General features: G+C 35.7%; 1 protein-coding gene and 1 non-coding gene across 5 annotated transcripts in view; both read right to left on the reverse strand.

The window, feature by feature from the left end:
* Positions 1-24,788, reverse strand: part of LOC115450617 (nuclear factor of activated T-cells 5) — a 103,638-nt gene that overhangs the window by 28,110 nt on the left and 50,740 nt on the right. The window lies entirely within an intron of this gene.
* Trnak-cuu lies at positions 10,796-10,868 on the reverse strand. The gene has a single exon. It is a non-coding gene; the product is annotated as a tRNA-Lys (tRNA).

Genomic DNA, 24,788 nt, shown 5'->3' on the forward strand with positions numbered 1-24,788 from the left:
TACAAACAAAAGTACAACCGCACTGAGCCCATCTAATTAAATGTAATAACTTAATTAAATCACAATAATATCATAATGGGCGGCGTGGTGGCGTTGGAATTATCGATACAGACCCGGTGACTGACCGACGGGCAAACATCGGAGAATGTTTGTCGACGATGCATCATGTTCGAGACTTCGATACGCACTTTGAACGTAGATATGTAACCAGTGTATAGATCGTAGTAAAATTCCGTTCGGGCTGTTCGGACAATGCTTTTACAAAATCAAAATTATGTCAGGTTGGGGTGCGAATATAGAATAATCTAACAAATTGAGTAGCTTAGATTTCGGTTATTAAGTTTTAAAAAAAACAATATACGATGCGACTTTGTTTGATTAAATATTTGCAGTCTTACTTATGAACTCTTATGTTTTAATCAATTGCTCGGTGTATTAGAGTAAACAAACACCGATGTAAAATTAACCAAAAAACTTGTTGGAGCTGCTAAGTTTAAAAGTAAGTTACAATTAATTTTATTTAATTTTATCTTTCGTAAATATACGGAATCAAAACTTAACGAGAGCAGCCAATAACCTTATTTGTCGTCGTACTGAAGTTTTTAACAGCTTCGTAAGTACTTTCATTAACACTTTCTTACAAAAATGTTAATTCCAAAACTCAATACCATAACAATTTAGATTATTTCTAAATGTTTACATCCTGGAAGCAGTTGTCTTCATGCCTACATTCAATTGCCTAATCGCTCAAAGATATTCTGTGACCTCTATTATTACTGTAATTTCCTTGTGGCCCAAATAAATTAATTGATGCTCATGATTCGGAAACATTAAGCAACGTCGGTTAGTTTTAAATCGTCATGTCATTAGATGATGGGTTTTCTCTATACGAGTCCGTCTCAGTAGGCTTTGTTTTTGGAGCTAAGCAGAATTGTAGCTCTGATTTTAAGGGTGTAATGTGGGCTTTGTGAAACACGTGATGTTTCAACGAGTTAGGGAAGTGTAGTACACCAAAATGCACCTTAACTCGACGTTCTAAGATGTCACTACTGTTTCTGGTCAGAATTATCACAATAAAATAAACTTACTAGTCAATTTTGCAACCTGACTTGATTATGTATGAAAACAGGAGGTATTCATCCATTTGTAACATATTTCATACAAACACTGTATACATTTACATTTTTACCTCCAGACGTGACAGAAAACAATGAATTCATGTTTTTCCGAATTGTATTATCAGATTACGTAATATTGAAGTAACAGAGGTTGAATATAGAATACAAAGCGGGAAACGACGTACGTAAACAGAATTATGTTAAAATAATACAAACCTGGGACAATTTGAAGGAATATTAAATGAAATGTATTGGAGGAATCTTCGGGCAGATGCAAACAGCGTATTTTCTACGCGTGGTTTCTTTACAATTTGAACATATTTTGTATGAAAGTGTACTGATTGCATCGCATTTACTAGTTTTAATAGTGTTTAAGGGACCCGGTAAACACCATAAAACCCTTGCATCTGTGGCAGAAGCAAACGAGGAGGCCTAACTCTGACAAAATGTTCCACACGAGTGGCAAAGTGTCCATATGACCCGATTAATGCCGGCGTCCCTTTATATAGAATTTTATTATTATTAGAATTGAATTTATGCATGTTAATACCTAATTTATGATAGCGGCGATAGCCTAGTTGGGTGTAGAACGGACTGCCGAGACGAATGTCCGCAGGTTCAAATCCCAAGGGCACACACCTCTGACTTTTCTAAAAAATCATGTGTGTATTCTTTGTGAATTTATCGTTCGCTTTAACGGTGAAGGAAAACATCGTGAGGAAACCTGCACAACTGAGAAGTTCTCTATAGGATTTTCGAAGGTGTATGAAGTCTACCAATCCGAACTAGGCCAGCGTGGTGGACTAAGGCCTAATCCCTCTCAGTAGTAGAGGAGGCCCGTGCTCAGCAGTGGGCAAGTATATAATACAGGGCTGATATTATTATTATTATTATGTTAATACCTATATGTTGTTTTGAGTTTCCTTTAAAAAAGAAATCGCTTTCTGCTACTGTTCCACAGATATTTTCACGAGCTTATCTTGTACTGCCTACCTCCTACAGCCATATATTATCATGTTATCATTATAACTGCATGCATCATTGATATGAAGTGCTACTTCTGCAATATTTACAGTATTGCATGTGTATCAACAAGCAAAATAAATATAAAAATTGTAAGGATTTTGATACTTATTACTGTGGTGTGTACGTCACGCATACACCACGTAGGTTAATTGCCACGTAGCATACTGGCTTCGAAGGTGTATTGCGAGCGCGATAATCCATTCTAAGATTCCGGGTTCAAATCCCGAATTTTAATATATGAATTTGATATTGGGTCATGCTGATCACTCTCTGCTCGGAGCTTGGAATTTGTGCCCGATATTGTGATAGGCTCGACCCTTAACACATCATGGGGTGGAAATGGATGCCTTGAATACACCTCTGCTTACCCTTAAAGACGTGACGTACTTCTTTTGTTATTATTTGTAGGCTATAGGCTCAATATGCAGGTCTGAGTATTTTGACACAACGTTATTCTCGTATGCCAGAGTTATCTAAATAGGAACCACGTGCATATCTAAATCTGCATGCAAATATAGTCCATTGAAAAGTTACATTTGGGGTTGCGTTTTTTAGAGGACGCAATTTTATTTTTTAGAAGTGTAGGGGGGGTCAGTGTAAAGCTAAAACCAAGTTTGTGGGGTCGCCACCCTTGTCCCACGGCCGCCATCTTGGGTTGAAATGGTTTTTACGATGTATCTCTTAAACTATTTATCTGACAAAAAAAATTATAAACATTTTTTGTTGCAAATTAAATTCTCTACAACTTTGGTCCAGTAACTTTTGTCGTAGAACTATAAATAAAAAAGTTATAAGCAAAAATGTTAAGCAATTGCTTCATCTGTCCCAAAGCGATTCAGGATCCAAGTAATTCGCGTACAAGCCGTCATCCGCGGGTTTGTGTTGTTGGTATTATGAACCTTATATACACACGTTTTGATGACTTTGCTTTGGACATTGGTTAACATTGAATTTTTTAACTTTTTCGCTTATATCTTTTTTATTTATAGTTCAACGACAAAAGTAACTACACCAAAGTTTTAGAGAATTTAATTTGCAACAAAAAATGTTTATAATTTTTTTTTGTCAGATAAATAGTTTAAGAGATACATCGTAAAAATCATTTCAAACCAAGATGGCGGCCGTGGGACAAGGGTGGCGACCCCACAAACTTGGTTTTAGCTTAACACTGACCCCCCCTACACTTCTAAAAAATAAAATTGCGTCCTCTAAAAAACGCAAGGTAAGGCCTAAAAAATGTAACATTTCAATGGACTAATAGTATAATGTAAAAGGCGCTTAACTAGTAGCCAGTAATTAGTGAGCATAATATTTCAAGGTGAAGAGTAATGCGACGAAGCGCTTTGTAATTCAAAGCTTTTGATAGATTTTCTATTTTTTCATTTCTTCTATTTTATATTTATGTCAATACAGTATCAAGAAAAAAGTCAGTAGAGAATAGACTCATAATAATGTAAGACACCTTTACAATTACCCCAGCATATTTACTGACAACATAAAACCTTCCAGTGTCCCATTTACGAACAAAAACGTATAGAGAAATAATTGCGTGTACAAAAAATACGTGCCATTTTTCACTTTATGGGCCAACATTGAGTTTTATGTAGTAATAGAATGAGGAATTTCACCTTTCAGATATTGGCGAAAAGGAAGATCGAATACTCGTGATATTTTACAATAGCTACTACTTAATTACTTTTTTTAAACTTGTAGCTAGCTTGTACGAAAAAATTAAGCCGCCTTCAAAAACGAATAAAATAAAAAAATATTTTAACTTTACCTACATACTGGCTACTAATTTTGGAGTCCGCACCTTATTTATGACTGAGTTCAGATTTGTTGTTTGAAGGTTCTGATGTAACAAACATTAAAAAACATATATGCGTCGAAATGAAAACCTCTTCCTTTTGAAGTCGGTTAATTAACACAAAATATAAACAAGAAGAATTTTTTTATTTTTATAAACAAGAAGACAATTTAAGAGTGTTCACGATTTGAAGATCTCAGATTCAATATAGATTTATAGAACAACCTTTGACGTAAGTAAAGTGAGAGGCGATTTAAAATATGATCCTTTTATGAACGTAAACAAAGTCTATTTTCCAATTTTCCAGTTTATCATTTAGGATTTATATCAAGCCGAAACCAAATAGAGATCTGACCCTTAGAAAGCGTTTTTAATGTTCCGTTCCATTTTGAAGTACGAACGGAGTATCTTTATTACTTAAGATAAAATTGTGACCGGCCAATGTCTGTACATTATGGATATTAAAGAAAAACTAATATGGAGGTTTTTATTAGAGTAACAGAAGCCAAAACAACAGTTTTTATAATTTTTGTCTTACTATAATATATTTGTACACGCATCACGCAAAATCTACTCCATAAAATTGGATGCAGTTTTTATCGATATATTGATAGAGGTCTAACCTAAAGTATTGGGTCAATTTTGTACCGAAAAAACATTTAATCACGCGGACGGATGCAAGTAAAAGCTAGGTCCTCAATATGCATATAGTAATTATAGCAAGTAGTACGTGTTTTATATCAATTTTATATAAACACTCGGAACTTGGCATTTCGGTTGTGAACTAATGGGACTTTCACCAATCACCGCTCACTTTCCATTTAGGCATAGTTACACATACTCACGCCATATGTCCCCGAAGGGGTAGGCAGAGACGCAACTGATGTACCCACTTTCCGCTGTGATTATTTCGTTACATGATATGGTAAAGGCCGAGCCTATAGCAATATCGGGAACATATTTATGACTCTGCACTGATACCGCGTAGATAAACCCCAAAATTACCGCCCGACCTGGGGATCGAACCCGACACCCCAGCTGTGCATTCGTACCGTAATACTACTACGTCACCAAGGCAGTTATAATTTTTATCAATAATGTGCGTTTATCACGTATAACATTATATTTTTTCCTCTTGTACATGTGTACAACAAAGAATTAAATAAATAACCAAAAATTTTTAAAGACCAAACGAATGGCTTTATTATAAGTAAAGATTGGGAAAAGTTGAGAGGAGGAATAAAATTGACACTTCTGACACATGCTATTTGAAAATAAAATAAATTGCATAATAAAATAATATCACAGCAAGTTTAGTTAGAAATGCCGAGATTCATCGATGAGAAAAAAAATATTCATAATAATATATAAAATATATCTTATGATACAATAAATATCCCCAAAATTGTACTAATTTTTACCTATCACTGAGCTTGACGCGCGCGTCGATAGTTAATATTTTTTCCTAATAAACCCAATTCCCGACACACGCGACACCGTAGTCGGTCGTCGCCTCAAGACATCGGACCTCGGTCTCTCCGTGACCCAGTTACGGCTAATAATGTTTACAGACGCCGCGAGCGACCGCGCACCCCCCCCCCCCCTCCTAAAATGTGACAAATCACTTGTTTACCTTTTGTTATACTTTATCGTGATCAAACCGCGGCGCTGAGGACGACTCTACAGGCGCTACTGTGCGGTTAATTCTGATGATTGATGCTCCGTATTTGTAGTACGCAGCGGGCGTTTATACGCGCGCTCTCCGCGCGTTTTCTTGAAATGTATGAAAGAACAATGTTCGCGAATACATGGTGTGCTTTTACAAGGGCCTTTACCCTTAGTGACGAAATCAGTATTAATACTAGAACTCTGCAAATCTGTACCCGCTTTGGTACTACTACTATACCTACTGACCTGAGAAATATAATTTTTCACCGAGAAAATTAATGGTATTTAATCCTTCAATGGCTGAATTGATTTTACGTAAGTCGTAGTTGTTTATTATTTTAATAGTGTAGCATCTGCAATAACCATAAATTTAATCCTCAATGAGGAAGATATTCCAATCACATAGCACTAAGCACTTCTAAAATATAACTGAAGGCCGTAAGGAAGCCACAGTACAATCACCTTTTATTAAATTCGAGATCTAGGTAGTATTATACGTAATATACGATACAGTAAACGGCACAATTCATGAGCACACATGAGACTGTTGCGGGTGAACTCACGTATGTATGTACCAATTGGATGAAAATGTGTAGTAACCGCGTGGCGAATGTAAGCCAATAGACATCGAGCATTAACTAAGAAACAATCGCGCGAAACATTATCGCGTTGGACATCAAACCGACCAATCACGATCGTGCTCACGACTCGTGCCTCTATCTTTACTTCAAAACTTGCAGCTTAGAAGACCACTGATTAACCAGTTTCTTCATTGATTTTTAAATAAGTTCTTGACGTAACTAGTTATAAGACCGTATTCCATCGAGTCAGTTAAAGAAATTACAAATATATTTTCTACCCATATTTCAAATAATTTTGATCGTTGATCTCCTGGCTCAAAGCCTATGTCAAGATCTGTTTAGTATTTCATTTTAAACTTGTTATTTACACGGTTCAACTGACAACAAATCAATGACATTTAGCATCAATAGATTGGTTCCTTAGTTCGAAACTCTTAACGCCAAAAACCCCTTTGCGAAACTATTTCTGATTAAATCTGTGTAATAAATTTTATAAGAATTTACAAATGATGAAAATATATAACTGTTACTGCTTTAAAACTTCACTTGTAAAAAAAAGTTCTAAAGTGGAAAGATTTTCCCTGCCAGAGATAAATATTATCCATTGCCAGAGAGGTACATGGAAATGACATTTCAATACTCATACCATTGAACAAATACAACAGCATTTACATTTTTTTACTGGATTAATTAAACAACACTAACAGTAGAAAAGGCCCGAGCAAAGAACAATAAAGGACAGGACGGATTCCTTTATTAAAGAAACAATAACAAAGATCTATGTTATGACTTATGATATTTTTGACGTAATATAAACACAGTAATTAATTGGCCAAGTTATTTATGTTACAAAAGCCTCATTCATAAAAACACGAAATATGTTTATTATCGTAGAGTAAGCAAGCAATAATAAGCGGCGATAGCCTAGTTGGGTGAGGAACGGACTGCCGAGACGAATGTCCGCAGGTTCAAATCCTAAGGGCACACACCTCTGAATTTCTAAAATCATGTGTGTATTCTTTATGAATTTATCGTTCGCTTTAACGGTGAAGGAAAACATCGTGAGGAAACCTGCACATCTGAGAAGTTCTCTAAAGGAATTTCGAAGGTGTGTGAAGTCTACCAACCCCCACTAGGCCAGCGTGGTGGACTAAGGCCTAATCCCTCTCAGTAGTAGAGGAGGCCCGTGCTCAGCAGTTGGCAAGTACATAATACAGGGCTGATATTATAAGCAAGCATATCGTCACATAAGGCTAACCAAAATAATTTGTGTCGTATCAAAACAATTTACGAAAATAGTGTGTTTATTTTATTCAAACCACAATACTATTTTATGTTGAGTACTTGATGAAATCATAATCATCCCCTAAAGGGATTGAATTTCATGAAATCCTTTCTGAGTGCTTTCTCGTGTTAGATTTTAAGAATTTTTATGCTATTAAGGGTGCTTGAAGTTTTTTATTAAGTAGAAGATCTTCGTTTGAAACGTATCGTCTGACGTTAAAGTGGATCTGTTTTCTAACCATGCTTGAGCTAAGATGAAAATTCTTAGTTCTTGGTTAAAATGTTTACCTGTAGACACAGATCAATGATATCACTTAATACTACAAAATAGTACATTTTTAAGAATCACATAAAAACTGTTCATTAATATTAGCTCGAGTCATTGAGTTATTAGGACAATTAACTCACTAAAAAATTTTTTTGCCTCATTCATACGATACAAATATGCTACTAAAAATACAGCTTTTTTATTACAAGAAATCTATTTATAAACTTTGCAACACGCACAATTTTTACATATGTAAAAAATGGACACACGCCTTCTGGAACACTTCTTACGTCAAACGGAGCGTAAAATCCCAAAGCGTCAACGTTACAAAACAGAAAACTTAATTAAAATAAAAAAAGGCAAGAAAAAGGAACAGGCATAAAAGACTGTCTGTAGATCGAAATAAAAAAAAAATATAAGTAGATACTGCGTTGTTTGTAATCAAATTGATATTAAGCGACACGCGCTAACCGCGTGAAGATGCCGCGCGAAGCGGACGCGTATCGTGTTAGCAATGTAGCACAAATTAAGATGTTGAATGAAATGTTCATTCTATGATCATAAATAGATATATTAATACTTTGGCTACTTATCACTGTTGTCTGTTTACGATGTATATAATAATAATATCAGCCCTGTATTAGCCCGGCAAGGGCCTCCTCTACCACTGAGAGGGATTAGGCCTCAGTCCATCACGCTGGCCTAGTACGGATTGGTAGACTTCACACATAATTTTAGAAAAGTTAGAGGTGTGTATCCTTGGGATTTGAACCTGCGGACATACGTCTCGGCAGTCCGTTCCACATCAAATACAGCTTTCGCAGCTTGTTTACGATAAAAAAATCAAATTGGGAAGGCTCATGACAAAGTGGCCTTTTCTAACTTAATAAAGACATAAATAACTCCTAGAAACCCTGGACTAACACAATGTCCCCCAGATATGATGTAGATTATCCCGAAATAGGTCCCAATGCTATATAATTAAGATGAGATGAGTCCAAATCACACATAATATTCTTCACTGCTATACTCAAACAAGGAACTAAATAGGCTAATAACTATGCTTATTACCTAAACAATTTAAAAGTAATAAAAATGTATTTTATATATACTATACTTTTATGGGCAGGTGATCGTTGTATGTAAATAAATATAGACAGAATGCAGCATATATAGTACATAGTGATACGAATGTCAGCAGTATAGCATTACTATTAATTAGCAAATTGAATACTTAAAAATAGACATGATCACTTTACAAGTGTTAGGTACGTTTTATATATTAAAAACACGTTCATAAATACAAGCGGAACTGTTATTTTTTAATAAAAAAATATTATGAATATATTAACATTGTATACTAAGATTTATAAAAACATATTTCGCATCAATTATATTTTGAACAAGCTCTTAATCAATTTTGTTTTCCATGCTTAAACAAAGTAGAAACCAGAGAACCAAGAAATTTGAATATAGTTTCATAAGAGTATTATTTGCATTCAGTTTACAATCGTTGGTACTTAGATCGTCGCTTAAAAGGTAATCATATCTAAGCGACAATTATACCGAAAATGAATTACGTAAATATTCGGATTCACTAGATTTTTCTGTATCTAGGTTTTGTAACAGCGTAAGACCAAATTATTATAAAGTAAATACTTTAATTATCACGAATTTCCTAAGTAAAATCAAAACTAAATCGCTCTACTCAAAAGTTTACTGACTGTCGCTTATACTCAATCAACTCTCTACGACGTTTTTTCATAATATAAACGAAATATGTCGTATCCTGAATATTACCTCACCGAACTCAACAAGTAACATCACAACTGAAAATGTCTTACCAGAATGACATAAACGCCGCACCTCACAGTCCACGTGTATGGTGTTACGCAACACGCTGATCCGTTTGGAACGACATTTTACTAGTTCTGTATGCTGGGTACACGCGCTCGACTTTTGTCGAGTGCTATTATTAGTTTCGAGCTATTTTTGTTAGCACCACGGTTCAAGGACGCGTCACTGGGCGACGGTTTTGGATTTTAATGCATTGGTGTTGCCACGGTAAGAAATTCACAATACTATGATATGGATTTGACGAACACGACAAATTATTGTCCCTTGTTATAATTAAACTAGCTGACCCGACAGACGTTGTCCTGTCTTAACTATGTATGCACGCGCCCATTCTGTCGATCGCTGACAGTTATTTCAATCCACTGACAGTTATGTAAAATGAATATTGTCGTTAAATTTCTTAAATGTTCTAATTTACCGAATTTTTTGAATTTTTTCTTCAATAAGAACCTTCTCCTGACAATAACAAACACAACAAAAATAGTGAAATCGGTCCAGTCGTTCACACGTGATGACGTGATCAAGGGAAATAGGGATTCAATTTTATATATTTAGATATCCGAATTTATTACACAATCCAGACAGCTATCTTCAGATCTATCCCAAAACCAATCAATATGTGACCGTCACACATTGCAAAATTGACTCAAATGTTGATCAAGATCATACAGTAATTTCGCCAGTGAGCATACCGTTCGACATGATATCGAGAGATCGAGAATGGCCGCGCAGGTGTGTAAGCGGCGGCCCATAGTTAACCCGGGCCGATTATTATGCGATTAGTTGGTCGTTACACCGACATTAGCGCCGTCGATAACAATTAACTATTAAAACTGTATTAATTTATCAACCGTTGACCGATAGCGCGCCGCGCGCCCAATAACACATTGTACACGACGCGAAGGATTTATTGTTAGTTCGGATATAAGATGTCGAATATTGAAATGGCGTACTAAAGATTAATATTATATAGCCTAGAGAGATTTTGTAGCAAATTTAATGTTTTTTTTTTTTAATTAGTTACTTGAAGCTTGCATAATTTTAGGAATTTAACCGATTGCAGAGGTTATTGGAACACTATGTAAAATACAATGTAGTTCAGTACAATAATTAGGCAGAAATAACATTTTGGAATATTTTAAGATAATATAAAATACTACTGTACAAAAAATATCAAAAAGAATTGCGCCCAACGTGGGGCTCGAACCCACGACCCTGAGATTAAGAGTCTCATGCTCTACCGACTGAGCTAGCCGGGCTATGAACAACGAGACAAAATAGCCAGTATAGACTTGCTATTGCATAAACAAGTCATAATCAGCATTTAGAATAAAAAAAAAAAAATAATATGTAAAATAACAAGTTTATTTTATTAGTTTGGAATATGAATTACATTTTGATAATGAAATTTCGACCTTCAACTTTCTCAAAAACAAGTTTACGTATTGTGTCACTAATTTTGACTCCTATTTCTCACATAATATGATATAATATTATTAAAGTCTTAACACAACATGATTCAAATGTTACTTCAGTTATGAAACGTCAGAAAATATCGATGTCAGAAAACAATTATTATATGGAAATTAGCGCTTTGCCGTCAAAAGTCGACGTTGGTTACTTTAGCCTTTAGGAAGTTGGGAGAAATTGACCTTGTTATGATCATCATTTTCATAGTTGACGGAAACACGCATTAATAATTCAGCTGTTTTTTAATTCATATTAATGACTACGATTTAAGGAGGATTTTCGATTACAAGCTATCATTGGTTTGTGGTACACGCGAACAGACGAAGAAATCTAATAATTCGAACTATATTAGTGCAGGAATTTCATTTTAATCTACACGACAAAAAGACTGACAATCTTCGCAGCAAGAAGCAGGTCAAAAAGAATAAAATTGCTACAAGCTACAGGCATAATAAAAAATAACCTAGCCATACTATGCTTTAGCTTCCTCTATTCTCTTCTTTAATAATAGGCTATGATGATTGGTGTAAATGGTTATTTATCATCAAAGTAACACTCACCTCTTTGACAATCTTGAATTATACAAACTTATCCCAATACCATGGTCATGAACTTTGCCATAGATCCAGGTCCGTGACGAATAAAGCAATTTGTCCATCTAATAGCATTCACTTTAATTAAATAAAGCAGATGAAAATTCCTATAGGTCTCGATAGACACAATTTGCGATCTATATTTTCGGACTACATATAATATAATATTTACCCCAACAGGACAAAAACATACTTCCAAGCTCCATTAATTCTAATTATTATAGAAAAAACATAAAAGATATATAAAACAAATACTTACACGAGCAATATTACATTCGAGCACAAGGAAACGCAACGTTTACGGACGAAAATCAAGTCACAGAGATCTTGATAAGAGCCGCCTATGTTTGCATATTGTTTAACTGGCAAGTGTTATGCGCGCCGTTACGTGAACCGACAGCTAATGCGTTAGGGATGGCGCTGCCGGCTTATCGATGCTGGACGTTTCAGTCAATATTTAACTATTTGAATTTTGGTTCATCCTAGACTCGTTCTGGAAATAAAATAGTTTGGATTCCATGCAGAAGATGTCAATTTAAATTTTTATAGTTTACGGATTCCTTATCAGAAGGCTGAAGGTCACCCAGGGTTCAATGGAGAAGGCTATGCTCGGAGATTCCTTGCGGGATCGAATCAGAAATGAGGAGATCCGCAGGAGAACTAAAGTAACAGACATAGGTCTTAGAGTTGCGAAACTCAATGATGATAATGATGACGGACTCCCATAGGAGAAGATTATTTTTCACATAGACTTTCTTTCGTGCATATGGATCCTTGAACTCCAATAGGATTACTCAGAAAATCTCAGGTGAATTATTGTCCTACTAACAGCAAACAGTAGATCAGACCCATCGCGAACTCCCATTTGTCCGTCAATTTCTCCCACGATCACGTGACGCCAGACAATCTCGTGGGCATTATTTATTACAGCACTGATTACAGCCACGTATAAACCGTCATACTTATTAACCGGAGAGTCCCTACCGTCCTTTAGTCATTAGCATGGCGCGTCCCTGAGGGTAGCTACCGCCGCCTCGCTCTTAACAGACGAATGATTTTAACGATCGTCTATACTGACTAGAAGCAATAAAACGCCTCGTAAAATGTTAACGAGATCCTTTTTATGTTATTTACTGTGTCATTATTAATGTTTCGATTGATACGTTTCGTTCTAATGTCAGATGGCGAATATTTTGCAGGCTTGTAACCGAAAAGTCAATCTATGGACCTTTAAAATTACGCCATACAAAAGCAAAATGAAAGTCTTCAGGCATTATGGCCAATGTGTCAAACTGAGTGCACCAAATACAATTAAGAGAAATCTTTTACCAACATTGGAGCAAATATATAAGATTGAGACTACTCCGATCCACCGACTAACTAATTCAACCTGTCACATAGCAACATCAAGCACGACAATGAGAGATAACAGCGGACTGTAAACAGCTGATTGCTTATGTAAACTTATGTACAATGCGGACAAAGGATCGGCACATAACTACAGTGTTATGAGAGCCATTGTATTGTGCACTCATTCAATTGCACGCTGTGTCTTCGCTGATTCAGCCTTGGCAATACTTACTATGTAGGTCTCTTGAGTGCGACAGTCCGTCTGTGTACGTAACTGTCTTAACATTTCTACCACGCTAAGTGCAAGAACAATTTTTTGGTCTTAAGAGGCATCAACTAGTTAAAAAGTTAAGCTTTGTTTTAGAATGGCATTCGTAATGCAATCTTCTGCTGGTTAACCCCTAGGAAAAGCGGTGATGCTTCGTAAATAAACTGACGCGTAAGAAAGATCTACAATGTAACAGACATCTCAAACACTATAAATACAGGCATAACAATGACACAAAACTCCATTGCGTCACGACAAATGGCAACTAGACGATACAAATACACATAGTCATACAAATATCATCGACAGTCCAGAGTTCAACAGTCGCATACGGTCGTACAAATTGCACTCGCCCCACATCGGTCTCGTCTCGTGACGCACTTGGGGCCAGTACTCTTGGACCACCCATCTCCCCTGCCCTTTCCCCTGGCCCCCCTAGCCGTCGTCGACCGCCCGTCTACTTACTAGGTGGGTGCGGTGCTAAGAACTTCAACTTTGGACACTGGATTGAATGAATCGATTTTTAAACAGTTCTCAAGTGGCAGCCTTATTATATTCTCATTTATGTTGCAGTAACCGGCCGAATGAGCAATGCTAGTAAATCATAGATTATCTAACAAGAACAAAACAAACATAGTTTGCATACGTTCTGAATCAAACAGGCATCATACAAATTTGACAACAGCCGTGCAAAACATTTCCAATACTGCCACTATTTAATTTATCATTATCCTAGCAAGCAAAGCAACGCACGATCCCTTCACTGATAATAATTATTTTAACACCATCAGTAATAAAACAAACTATTCGGGTTTACATGACCATATTCCTCACAAACAAACCACACAACCTTGTAAAAAAAGACTAAACACCAGCCCATCTCCGCCAAAAGTCCATATCGCCCCACATTAGATAACAATTACCGTATGAAGTGTGCGGGCGACGCCTCGTGGGACCTTGAGATCGCTTTGTGATTAAACAGGCCGTTGATCTCGACTGTCTGATAAACATTATCAATGGATATCTACTGGACAGATGTGCGCTCCTAATTAACTGCTAAGGCAATGATGGAAGGATTGACGTTTTAAATTGGTGTACCGAGTACTGACCACGACTTTTATAAACATAGAGTACTGTTGCCAAACCTATTGCAAATCCTAAAGCCAGAATTGACAGTGATACTATTTTAGAATACTAAGCTCTGAAACCTGGTGTCTTTTGGAGTGTCATTTCTTAAAGGGAAAAATTGCCGTTATGAATAAAGCACGGAATGACTATTATGACCTTTTTTTTATTCAAATAAAATCTAATTAAATTGTATGAAAATGTATGCTCTTCTTTTAACCTGCCAGGGGATTCACAAGCTGAGACAAAAATCAAAATACTCAAGTAACTTAGTTACATGATCCTTTTTTATAGAAATATTAAAATAGTCCATATTCATTTTTCATGCGTTAATGTTTATGTTTTTTGAAGTTTATAAGAAAATTTAAGGTACTATTCGTTTCGTATTACTCACCGAAATTACGGATCCAACAAAACGCTCTCAATCTGTAAAGATGCGTAGAAGGCTGTATGGGGATTAGTTATCATTAGATTATTTACTCAATTACGATCACACTAAGCACACGACGCCCCAAAAATGTAGCTTACACAAGCTTGCAACACTAGGTCTTACTTGCATTTAGGCTTCTGCCTAGCCTGTATTTAAACCCCATGTTTAAGAAACTCTTGTTGACAGCTATTTTTCCAGCTGCAATACAAAACTTCAATTCAACTTGTTTACTCCAACAACATAGACATAACATTTAATTGGTTCAAATCTTAATTTCTAATGTGCATACCTACTTCTGTTTCTCAACAAACTTGTTTCGGGTTAAACTAACGATCATATCTTGTTTTAGTAAAATGGAATGTAAATGTAGAGAGTTATGGTATAAAATGTGTTATGGTGACGGTAACTGTTATGCATGTGACCGGCCCGGAATGAGTGAAAGGAGAATTTCCTCCGCCCTACTTGATATGCGGGCGAGTGGACAACTTGCTTCACTGCATTAAACTCGGTGGCCAGTGACTGCACTTGAAACTGAGTATGCCAATAGAAAATATCTTTCTAATTGATTAAATTATTAATATGTTACAAAATGCACATCCTACATAATTGGGTTTGAGTAATTTTGTGCAAACAAGTTCTATGTTTATCGTAAATGCACACTATGGCAAGGTTTTTAAAGTTCAATAGGCTATGATGGTTTGTGAAGAAATTTTTATAGTAAAATATAAAAATTGTTTTTTATCGTAGCAGGTGTTTATCAGCAGAAATCTCTTAGCATCAAGAAGCCCACTTACATGACCGTTTATCTTAGAAAGGCTTTATCCTTAAACAAAGAAGCATAAATATGTATTTTGAATTAACATTATCAGGCAAGGGAACATATTTATTATTTTCAACATAATTTAGGCAATAAATCCTTAGTAATCCTAATTAATTAATCTAAACACCCCAAGGTTGTGGTTTGCGTATACACGTGTGTATTAATTAAAACAATAATCTTGTAAACACCTATTATTCTGTGAATTCGTCAATTATTAAATAACACAATCGTTTGACAAACAGGATAAATTATTTTCAAATTAGTCGAGCCCGACGTCGTTTGAGTGGACTTAGATCTATCTCAGACTGTTATAAATAAAAAATATAAAGTAAAAAGAACTCATCCGGATACACCTTAAAATTCGATAAATTGTTTTATTTATATGTCTAAAATTCGCGTAAACATAAGAAATCATTGTGTTTAAAAAAATACTATTTTCAATAATTCGATTATGAATCCCATGAGAGGTTTTGTTGATCATTTAAGCAAACTGATAAACAGACAAAAATGAATTACGTTATTATTAATTACGTCATCCAGGTATTTTTTCGAAAAATACTTTAAATATGAATACTGGCCATATTGTCAAGGTCTTATAGTGGCTGATAAGAGTTAACAGTTATTCCAGTTTATTAAGTTAGTTAGGAACTACTGGAAAAATAACTTTAGTGTTAGATAGCCCATTTATCTAGGTAGGCTATAGGTTATAATTTTATCAAAATTGGAGTATTCTTCTCTGGCGACTATCAGAGAAGAGTAGAAATATTTAAAAACATTTTGTTGCTCGCAAATCCACCTGCCTCCAAAAACTGCATTAATCCAGAATACGCAAAGTTTTTACTCCCATCCTAGCTTAAGATTCCAATAATATCTTACAAGTGAGACCAATATGTAATTAGTATTAAAATTACTCAATAAATAAAGCAATAAAACTTATAAACGTAATTATATAATCTCTAATTAATAACACTTGTATTAATGCATGGTAATAAAGTTTATTTTTATATGCATCATAATGACCTCCATTATTGTTACTATTATAATAAACAAAACACACGCAAATAAATACAGAGTTTATTGAACATAAATTAAATTTTGTATAATTATTAAATGTAGGTAGATATTGTAACTTTGACTTTTCGTTAAATCAACACTTCAGTCCCTCATGATCATGACGGTTGCAGTCTTAGAAACGTCGAGAGAAAATAATAATATAAAATACTGTAATAAAAACCGGAAAATTGTTTCATTTCAACATAAATAATAATTTTGTAATGAAAACAATTTTTCGCCTACACAATATTAATTAGCTGACGCTAGCATCTATAAATACAGCCTTTATGTAATAGTGAATGTTTCGATTTCGATTATAATTTTTCATGATTTTCAAATCCGAATGTAGTCAAGTATATAACAAGTTCAATTAACGGCTCATAGAGTAGACATTTTTTAAGTGCATGAGTAAAACAGCAACATTTTATACACATTAAACAATTCCAAAATACAACACAAGAACAACAACTATTTCATCACACTTAAAATAGCCAAGAATGCACCTTAGCCGGCCGACATTGGGGGCAACCTAAAACGGGTGCAGTGGCGATGGTCGGAACTTTCCCTGCAGCTCGCCAGATGAGTCGAATGTGGGTCACATCACGACTCGCTGCATACGAGTGCTTTAGGGTTGACACTTGACAGATGAAGGAATTATATTAGGAGATTACAGCTTTGCAAGTCAAGCGTTCCAAAATAATAAGTTAACATTATAATTTGTCGTAGGCGTTTGAAGAATATAATTTCAATTCTTGTTATTTTTTTGTGTTATAAGTGTACGGAAAATTAACCGCACTGCACCTGATGGTAAGTGAAGTGAAGTCCAATAGAATGTTGACTGACGAGAGATGATTATATAGATCCAATAGCCACATACATTTGGCCAATACTTACACAAGTTGCGGCATGGTTATCAGTAACCACGAAACGCTTTCTCCCACGAAATAACACTAAAGCAGTTGCAATAAACGTTATGGCTTTTCCACTGCCGCGCAACAGCATCGTGTAAATGGACTCACTTTTGCCAGCGGCTCGGATCGCCTGAAAACGATTTCCGGGATAAAAGTAGCCTATAGCAATTAAAAGTAATGTAAGCTACCTAAAGTGAAATAATTTCCAAAATGGTTTTAGTGGTTCCAGAGATTAGCCCTTACAAACCCACCAACAAACTTCTCTATTAATAATATTAGTATAATAAGAAAATAAGCCTCGGTATTAATTAAAAAATCCATTTTTACCCTTCAGAAATTTCCATTATCAACTCCTGGAATTCACAAATCTATCAGTTGCCAACCCTGATCATTGCTAGGATGCGACTCCGCGGGCTGCGTGCCAACCCAAGCGAAATTAGGATAATAGGGGATGAGATCGCGTGGTGATATGTAGCCGACTGTGGCGAGTAACAACATGCAGTGGTGCCTACGTGGTAGTTTTTTTTTCTTAATATGATTGGAGATATACCTAGCTTGTACTATAGATATATATAATTGTACCACCCCATTTTGTTTAGATGGCAATTGACCGCAGTGCTATCGAATAAAAATTGGTGGCTTACGAGTCATCTAAGAGCGATACAGGATCTTTTAGCGATTTCCCGGAAAATGTGCCGCCATATTGACTGTTCTGAGCAAGCCCTGTGTTCGTAAGTGTGGTTGAATAGAATGTCGACTGACGCGACATGCTTAGCCCTCGGGAGTCGACACAATTATGTCGGCCTGTTGGAACCGGACATATACAGGCTGATCCCGGAACACGACACACGGCGCATTTTAACACCTTTAGGTGGTAGGATATATTTTATATCCGGGCGGATATAAAACATATTCTACCACCGGCAACCTCGCCTCGTTTAATCTATTTCAAAAGGTTCTCAGTATTTTTCTATTATATTAAGATGTAAACAAATAGGTAGGTAAACTGTTTATGCCGTTGTTCTTGAATCAGAACAACAAGTGGGTATCGAGCCGTCCCTAAGCTCTGTTGAGTGTTTACTCAAGAAGATCGGCATAACGAGCGTTCATTTTCATCTTTTGTTATGATATAAACGTGAGAGGATCTTTTGCTTTTATATTTAGTATATGAAAAGTACTGCGTATTATAGGACGACATTTGTGTTTGCGTTTTGACGAAAGCCTAGTTGGGTGTGGAACGCACCGCCGAGACGAATGTGTGCAGCTTCAAATCCCTAGGGCATACACCTCTGACTTTTCTAAAATTATGTGTGTATTCTTTGTGAATTATCGCTTACTTTAGTGGTGAAGGAAAACATCGTGAAGAAACCTGCAAACCTGAGAAGTTCTCTATGGAAATTTGAGTAGGCTAGTATTTATTAACAATCATTGTTCAATTTCCCCTTAACATATTACAGAGTCAGAAACTTCGTATAAAAACAACCGCTATTTTTTCTTACTTATTTAAATAACTCGACCTATATCAATCACGGCGTGGACGTTACACGTGGAGCCGAATTCGAACTGATAACACATTTCAATAACCGGTTTCACTTTGTCGAACACCGCACCTGTGGGACGTATGTTGCAATGCCCGTAGTGTTTACGGTCTAATTGGACAGAATTTAAAATTAAGTGGAAATAGTTTAAATAGTTTTTTCTAGTAAAATGTATTTCACGGCTTGGACAAAGCAGTCTAACAGTAATAAAACAAATAAATGCTTTTATTCCCGAAGGGGTAGGCAGAGGTGCAAGTGCAGCACTCGCATATCGCTACGTGGGTATTATGATATGATAGGGAGCGGACCTATCGCCATCGGGCACAAATTCCAGACTCTGAGCTGATACTGAGCAGAAAAACCCGATCCGGGATTCGAACCCGGAATATCAGAGCGGTGATCGTACTACGTACGCAATAGTAACTACGCCACCGAGGTAGTCAGTTATATCGACAATCAATACACATTTCGGTTTTTGTCTAAGACCACCTAACCAAACTGAACGCACCAACTGGATAGCCAACCCACCCCCAGAACACTATTCGTTGCAAGAACCACAATACTAATTCTTCTAGTGAATTACTAGAACCAAGAGATTTTCTTCTGTAATTTCCATTCAATAAGGTACAAAATGCATTAAATATCCTTTAAGCAATGAAGTTCTTTCCACTACCCCCTTCTTCCCCATCTTTCATTTTTCAAAATTCATTAAGATCTATACACTTTTTATTTATTTTGAATAAGACAAGACGCCAACGTAAGTACATTTATTCCCAGGGGTGGACTACCTTTTATATTTGAAACCAGCAAATGCAAATGCGGGGTCTCAGGGTTGTCAACTTATTTTACAAGAAATAAAGTATATTAAGGCTCTCCCCTAAGCGAACGATCTTGAGCTATCTTTCCATACTTTTAAGGCGTACAAGTCACCGGCGGGAAATATGAATCCCATCTTTAAAAAAAAATTTGCTCGAGGGGTGGTCTAAATTTCATTCCGAAAGATTATACAGCAAGGCGCCGCGGGCCACTTCTTACATTATTCTGTGTTGTACCATGATAAATGTTTAGTTACATTTATGGCTTTAAATAGCGACCATAAAAAATATTGATAATTTTATGACATACATACTTTGTACAGTTTCTATTCTTTCTCTAGTATCGCGAATATTTATGACGGCGATCAAATAGCTCATCAGCACACTAAAAAGAATACAATACATGTGTTGATTATTTATTGTATCACCTCCGAAGGCAGATGAGCTAACGGCCCACTTAGTAAGTGGTCATCGCTCATAGACGTCGGCAATGCCAGCGGCACAACCAAGCCATTGCCTACCTACCGTTAACATTTTTTTTTAAATCTCGTAATTTTTTATTTTTAACCATCTGACAACCCTAATCCCTGTCAAGGCTCCGCCCACTTGTTGCCAGAACATTACCCGGGTCGGAGGGGTGAAAATGTTTCAGTAAACAGGTTCCGAAACGTTCGACCTCTCGAGCTAGTGATCTCTACAAATAGGCTTTGTGACGGTCGAGTGCTCTTAATTTGTACCTGAATGGTGTTTGACTGCTTTCAATAATATGTTTTTCCGAGAAAATTGTTGTTTTACGTGTTTTATTGTGTCTGTTTTGTACTAGGGAAATTTGTTGTTTTGAGTAGTTGTTATTTGCTGTGTTATTAGGATTTAAACCGTATTTACCACTTTTATCTACAATATTCTAGCAAAGAAAAAAACGGTCCACGGCTATGAAGATTCTTATTCGTAGAAAATCTAATTTATTCTTACTGCGTTGTCTTGCAGAAGGCTAAATAACTTTCTTATCTTTTGCTTTGAAGATCTATTTGAGGGCAAAATTATTTATGTGCGTTTTACCTTACTGTATACGACTGGTCCGATTTGGTGATTAAGGTCTCTTTGAGATTAATTCAGTGGCTTTCTTGGCCAAATTGTATTAACATATTAGTCACATGACACACAAATGTTAATCTTAATTCCTGTAGATAAAACTTATATTTTAACGACGTGAATAATCTTGAATGACGTCAATGACACAAAATCGAAATGTCAACTCGGGAAAAAAATCATTAAAATATTTTTTAAGGTCCCCCACTTTTGACTAGACAAATTAAATCGCACCATTGACGTATATTCTATGGACACGAACGTCCATAGAAACTATTAGTTCAAAATTTGAATTAAAATGGCAAACAAAACTTCACTGTCATAAACTATTTATTCACTTATATGACAAATAATTTTACTTATTTAACAAATATTTTTTATTAACATCCAGATTTGCACTTAGACTCGCGTTTTTATATTATTTCAATGGATTACAGTTCAATTCAATTGAACACTAGAACGAACGAACAATCTAGTACGTAGTACATTATATACCTATCGATGAATCGCACCAAATATAGTTTTATCAAAACACATTGAAAATTGAATAAAAATAACCAATAAATACTATGTAAATCCAATTAATAATGTGGAGAACCGGTTGCCGTTTTCCCGACGGATCCGGCTGCAGCTACTTTTACCGGAATCCGACCGGTCGCACGACTTGACATGGAAAGTGTCGAATGTACTGCACCGGGGAAACAGAAAATCTTGAGGCGTTGAGATAAAACTATTTTTCTGATTCTATCGCGGTATTTTATATTATAATCATACACATTTTTTTTAGATAATTATCTTGAGGTGTTGAAATTTTTTTTTTCGGATTATCGCGATTTTTTATTTTATAATTTGCTCCCGTCGTTTCCAATATTTCGCGGCTTTCATGGTCACGGGGCGGACTGATACAAAAAGTCAAAGGTATAATATCTATCTACATTTTACAATTATACAAAATATTTTTATTCAATTTTATTTAAATGTCTAACATTCGTGTAAACATAAGAAATCATAATCTTGAGGTGCATTAATTATAATTATTATTATGCGTGTTGTTGTGGATACAGTATACTTTAGAAACGATTTCCTTGCATTAATTAATCTTACTAATATTATCTTATCTTACTTAAGAATATAAACGCGATTTGTGAAAATATATGGATATTTGTCAGAAGTAAACGAAAAAACAGCTGAACGGATTTTGATGAAATTTGGCACACGCATAGACCATGTTCTGGATTAATACATTGTCGACTTCTTCCGGTAATTTTCTCCAGCAAAAAAAAATATTGCACATTCAGATTTTTAAAATAGATGGCGTTTGGAATCAGTGCAGTAATTTAAGGACTCGTGTAAATGTACGCGGCGAAGCCGTGAGCAACACTTAGTGTAATAGTAATAAATATGAACCCACACGCTACTTTCAATACTCATAGGACAATAACAATTTACAACATATCAATACAAATAATAATGAAAATATTTTTTCCAACCATCACTAAAAACTTTTTAATCATTTTATCGTAATTAAAATCTAAGTGGGTCGTTTATACACAAACTGTCAACTCATAAGCGCATGCGTCAGATAAAAAAACCATATTATCCGCAGACAGATTCAAAACACGATGACTAACACCACCTGGACGAAAATCTACGTCAAACCGAATATCATCGTGAGAAAAAAATATCGATCCGACGAAAATAGAATCGCAATGGCGTCTCTCATCGGCCATAGTGCGGGCACAGTTCTCCGAAAGATGGTGAGGTTAATATCGGAAAGCCGGACCGGCCAGGTAAGCTGGGCTTTTGGGTGTCAAAACTGTATTTTATAAATATGGAACGCTTTTGCCTTAATATAAAAATAACTCAATACCGAAATGTGATTTTGGAATTATTATCATCAGCTGCAGGATGTCCACTGCTGAACATGGGCCGCCCCTCAAGATTTCCAGATCGACTTATTGGAAGCGGCCCACATCTACATGCGACTTTTATTAGGATGAATTTGAAATCATGTAACTTTTAAGTTATTTACAGTAGAAAGCACGTCTCTATTCCACGTAAAAATGTTATTCTGAGCTATGTATTAGAAAATAAATTCCAATCAATTTAGATACTTAATCCGTTTCACTCATGAAATACGTGACTAGAGCGACAAAGTGCAATATTAAAAACTTGTATATACGATATAAATTAGTTTTTAGTATAATTAGGTACTTTTACAAAATGCTAGACATCGTCTAAAGCCGGACAAGTTTAATCGAATCGAGTTCCGCTTTATCCGGATGTGTGGCAGCCCTACACTAAGGACGTGGATGCAGTGGGCTTGTTTGTCCAATCGATTGGACGACCGATTGTGCGACACACAACGAGTGCAATGAACCGGCGGCCGCCTCTCACTGCGTCACAAGAAAACCCCGCCATTACGCCATCTTCGATCATGTTTTTTTTTTTCGCCTGCACCCGAAATTACGGCCAGTTCGTGAATGTTCCCTTTCGATTTATAAATTTCGGTCTAAAAGTCGACAATGCGCCGGTGTAAATCGAAATCGATAAATGTATTTTTAGTATTTCGAACGTCACTACGTCCGATGAACTTATGATTCTAAATTTAAACGAGATAAAAATCTTTAGTACCTTATCGGCATATTTGCAAACCATTGACAATCAAATGAAGATGTCTTTTGGTGGACAAATCCTATACTTGAATCCCGACTCTAATAAGTATCGATATCAACGCCAATCAAAAAAACATAAACAAAACATAATTCCAGTAAACAAAGATAGTAATATCAAAACATGTTTGTTCTCAATACAACATCGTCTGACCCACACGTTCCTCGTTATTCTCAAGATAGGCGAAAACCCTAATGCGATGCCTTAACACGCAAAAACTAAATAAACATTAGGCAGCGGCTATCTATTAACGGCCTCTAGATATAGTGTAACATGTTATTCAGCATATTGTTTTAGGATATAAACAAGATTACTATAATATTATATCCTTCATAAAGTTTATGGACAACGCCCTTATTCCAATTGATCCCTTTGCTTAAGAGCTGCGAAGAAACAGACAAAGAAATAAATATTTTGTTGGTTTTATGTGAGAGGGCGTTTGTAACAGCGATATCTACTTTTGCCGTCAAGCACCATTTTGAACGAGTTAGAAAGACATAGAAGCCGTGTAATATGGTATTTTAGTGTACGTAAGAAAAAAACCAAAAATACATAAATAAAATAGTTTAATCTGTAATATTTAAATGTATTTTAATGGCACTTATTCATTGAATATTTTTTTTATAAAATTTCTAATGGTATTTTATCACCTTAAGATTAATTTGAGACACTTTTCAAAAAGAGTGTAATACTCTATTACTAACATATCACAAGCAACATTACTTAGCGTGAAAAGCGCAGTGTTATCCTAGCAGAGCACAGTACAATAATTTGATGCTAATACTGTTTACAAATTTGCCAGTCCCTGAGAACATCCCAACAAAACGCGGCCCCTTAGTCGATGTTTAATTTTGATGATTGTAATTGGTCGAGAAGCCAATTTTTAAGTCACGTGTTAGTCTTTCAACCAATCATAATAAAACGACACGGAGTCGAGACGTGTTTTTTGCCACATTCTAAGCATTCAGGGGCTTTATTCTGTATGACAGTGTAAACCCGTGGCACGGCTATGGTACGTTATCTAAGTGAAATTTGCGTGGAATG

Source organism: Manduca sexta, chromosome 23 (genome assembly GCF_014839805.1).
Source record: "Manduca sexta isolate Smith_Timp_Sample1 chromosome 23, JHU_Msex_v1.0, whole genome shotgun sequence".
Classification (NCBI taxonomy): domain Eukaryota; kingdom Metazoa; phylum Arthropoda; class Insecta; order Lepidoptera; family Sphingidae; genus Manduca; species Manduca sexta.